This window comes from Odocoileus virginianus, chromosome 5 (assembly GCF_023699985.2).
Source record: "Odocoileus virginianus isolate 20LAN1187 ecotype Illinois chromosome 5, Ovbor_1.2, whole genome shotgun sequence".
In the NCBI taxonomy this organism is placed as follows: Eukaryota; Metazoa; Chordata; class Mammalia; order Artiodactyla; family Cervidae; genus Odocoileus; species Odocoileus virginianus.
In genome coordinates, this window is record NC_069678.1 from 37,909,763 (window position 1) to 37,913,921 (window position 4,159).

Below are 4,159 nucleotides of genomic sequence, written 5' to 3' on the forward strand. Positions count from 1 at the left end.
GGAAGCAAATTGGTATTTTAAATAGTGTGGTCAGGTGAGTTTCATGGAGGTGCCATAGGAACAGACTTAGAAGAGGAGAGGGAGAGAGCCTTGTGAAGATCTTAGGGAGGCACACTCCAGGAACAAGAAATAGCCAGTGCAAAGGGTCTACAACAACTGGAAGGCGTCTTTTGTTTGATGAGTACCAAATAACCAAGGGACAGAGTAGTAGGTATTAGGGCAGAGTAGCAGCATAGGACCTCAAGGACTAGAGGAGGGATAATGGTTTGATACCATCTCATCCATACTTTTTTTTTTTAATGAGTAAAATAATGTTTATCGGAGCATGGTTTCTAATTACTCCAAACTGGTAACCAAAAAAAAGACATGAGACTGGATAAGAGCACCAAATAGGTCAGTATTAGAAACTAAAGGGGGCTGATGACTTAGCTCTGGACTTTTTGAAAAATGTGACTGCAAAGTGGAATAACTTGAAAAAGTTCTTCTCGTTTGATGATTCTACTTTCTCACAAACACACTCCTCACTTAACCTCAACCTGCTATAATCTAGATTGTACCCATTATTGTTCAAAATTTGCTAATGACCTCCATGTTCTTAAGATTTAAAAGAACCTTCCCAGTTCCATCCAACTTTACCTCTTACTTCCCATGTTGCGGTAGCGGTAAAGAATCCGGCTGTCATTACAGGAGACACAAAAGATGTGGGTTCCATTCCTGGGTCTGGAAGATCCCCTGGAGTAGAAGTGGCAACTCCTTATGGTATTTTGCCTGGAAAATTCCATAGACAGAGGAGCCTGGTGGGCTACAGTCCATGGGGTCGCAGAGAGTTGAACGAAACAGCCTTTGCCACTCTGGCCTTCGTAACCCGTTTGTTTTTTTTTTTTTGGCTCCTGTGATGCTGCACATTCGTGAATTACCTTCTCTCTGTTCCTTCTTCATCTCCTTCACCTTTTCTTAGATATTGATATTCTGTCTTTCTCACTAAACAACTTCATTTACTCTGAATACACTGCTGCTGATGCTGCTGCTCCTAAGTCACTTGAGTCATGTCCGACTCTGCGACCCCATAGACGGCAGCCCACCAGGCTCCCCCGTCCCTGGGATTCTCCAGGCAAGAACACTGGAGTGGGTTGCCATTTCCTTCTCCAATGCATGAAAGTGAAAAGGGAAAGTGAAGTTGCTCAGTCATGTTGGACTCTTAGCGACCCCATGGACTGCAGCCCACCAGGCTCCTCCATCCATGGGATTTTCCAGGCAAGAGTACTGGAGTGGGGTGCCATTGTCTTCTCTGCTGAATACACTAGTGAAGTCGCTCAGTCGTCTCTGACTCTTTGCGACCCCGTGGACTGTAGCCTACCAGGCTCCTCCATCCATAAGATTCTCCAGGCAAGAAGACTGGAGTGGGTTACCATTTCCTTCTCCAGGGGATCTTCCCAACCCAGGGATCTAACCTGGGTCTCCCGCTTTGGAGGCAGACGCTTTAACCTCTGAGCCACCAGGGAAGCCCACTAGTGACTCTTAAATCTGTAACAGCCTAGTCCTGTCTGTTGAATTTCAGACCCATATAGCCAATACCCCATTTGTCATCTCACACAGACATTTTATAGGCAAACCTTATCCAGTCTGGATTGGATAAGCAATATCCAGTATTGTTTGGCAAACAATATCCAATCTCCTCACCTCAGTGAATGGTGCCCCCAATCTACTAACTCAGGTCAGAAAGCCTATTGACACAAGTCATTTTTAACTTTTCTCTCCATCCAAATCCTCTAACTAGTACCCTAAATATCCTTTAAATCTATCACTTTTCTCTGCTCCAGTTGCCCCCATCCCTGCCCCCACCAGCCATACCATTTCTCAACCAGTTCAACTCTTTAACAGTTCTCCCAGCCGTCTTGCTTACAATGTATCCCTGTAGCCCAGACAAGCTTTATAAACTGTAAATGTAATCATGTTACATATATTACTTAAGAATATTCCTGTTGCAAGTGATAGAAAGCCTAACCCATATGGGTTTAAATCAAATGAAAAAGAATTGTCTGTCTCAACTGAGCATTTAGGGGTAGTCTAGTTTTGTTAAAGCTTGATCAAAGACTGTTTGAGCGTCTCCTGTGGAGGTACGGGTTGGCAGTGGTCTACGACAGGGACGGGGGCTCTGGGTGTGGGTATGGCTTAAGTCCTCTTGGAGGAGGTCACCATAAACCCCACTAGAGTCACCAGAACTTACATAGGACTGGGAAATAGACTCTTGGAGGGCACAACAGAACCTTGTGCACCAAGGCCCAAGAGAAAGGAACAGTGACCAGACAGGAGACTTGTCTGTGGGTGTCTGGGTGTCTCTGACAAAGGCGTAGGTTGGTGGTGGCCTGCCGCAGGATTGGGGGCAAGAACTGTAGCAGTAAATGGATGGGATCTTTTGAGGGAGGTCACCATTGTCTTCATTACCTTCACCATAGTTTGGTCCCATGTAAATAGCAGGGAGGGAACACAGCTCCACCCATCAACAGAAAATTGGACTAAAGATTTACTGAGCATGGCCCTGCCCATCAGAAAAGACCCAGTACCCCCCTCAGTCAGTCTATCCCATCAGAAAGCTTTAATAAGCCTCTTATTCTTCTGCATCAGAGGGCAGACAGACTGAAAACCACCATCACAGAAAACTAACCAATCTAATCACATCGACCACAGTTCAGTCAGTTCAGTTCAGTCACTTAATCCTGTCCGACTCTGTGATCCCATGAATCGCTGCACACCAGGCCTCCCTGTCTATCACCAACTCCCGGAGTTTACTCAAACTCATGTCCATCAGGTCTGTGATACCATCCAGCCACCTCATCCTCTGCCGTCCCCTTCTCCTCCTGCCCCCAATCCCTCCCAGCATCAGGGTCTTTTCCAATGAGTCAACTGTTCACATGAGGTGGCCAAGGTATTGGAGTTTCTCAGCTTCAGCATCAGTCCTTCCAATGAATACCTAGCACTGATCTCCTTTAGGATGGACTGGTTGGATCTCCTTGTAGTCCAAGGGACTCTCAAGAGTCTTCTCCAACACCACAGTTCAAAAGCATCAATTCTGCAGCACTCGGCTTTCTTCACAGTCCAAATCTGACATCCATACATGACCACTGGAAAAATCATAGCCTTAACGAGACAGACCTTTGTTGGCAAAATAATGTCTCTGCCTTTTAATATTCTATCTAGGTTGGTCATAACTTTTCTTCTAAGGAGTAAGCGTCTTTTAATTTCATGGCTGCAATCACCATATGCAGTGATTTTAGAGCCCCCAAAAATAAAGTCTGACACTGTTTCCATTATTTCCCCATCTATTTGCCATGAAGTGATGGAACCGGATGCCAGGATCTTTGTTTTCTGAATGTTAAACTTTAAGCCAACTTTTTCACTCTCCTCTTTTACTTTCATCAAGAGGCTCTTTAGTTCTTTACTTTCTGCCATAAGGGTGGTGTCATCTGCATATCTGAGGTTACTGATATTTCTCCTGGTAGTCTTGATTCCAGCTTGTGCTTCATCCAGCCCAGCATTTCTCATGATGTACTCTGCATAGAAGTTAAATAAGCAGGGTGACAATATACAGCATTGATGTAATCCTTTTCTTATTTGGAACCAATCTGTTGTCTTAACATGTCCAGTTCTAACTGTTGCTTCCTGACCTGCATACAGGTTTCTCAAGAGGCAGGTCAGGTGGTCTGGTATTCCCATCTCTTGAAGAATTTTCCACAGTTCATTGTGATCCACACAGTCGAAGGCTTTGGCGTAGTCAATAAAGCAGAAATAGATGTTTTTCTGGAACTCTCTTGCTTTTTCAATGATCCAGCAGATGTTGGCAATTTGATTTCTGGTTCCTCTGACTTTTCTAAAACCAGCTTGAACATCTGGAATTTCACGGTACACATATTGCTGAAACTTGGCTTGGAGAATTTTGAGCATTACTTTACTAGCATGTGAGATGATTGCAGTTGTGTGGTGGTTTGAGCATTCTTTGGCATTGTCTTTGGGATCGGAATGAATACTGAACTTTTGCAGTCCTGTGGCCACTGCTGCATTTTCCAAGTTTGCTGGCATATTGAGTGCAGCACTTTCAGATCATGAACTCTTTATTGTGAAATTCTGACTGAAATTGAAGAAAGTGGAGAAAACCACTAGG

The 4,159-nt window shown here is 44.4% G+C and overlaps 1 non-coding gene across 1 annotated transcript; it reads right to left on the reverse strand.

The window, feature by feature from the left end:
• Positions 1-1,430: 1,430 nt before the first annotated feature.
• Positions 1,431-1,502, reverse strand: TRNAW-CCA (transfer RNA tryptophan (anticodon CCA)). Its single transcript has one exon. It is a non-coding gene; the product is annotated as a tRNA-Trp (tRNA).
• Positions 1,503-4,159: the final 2,657 nt, after the last annotated feature.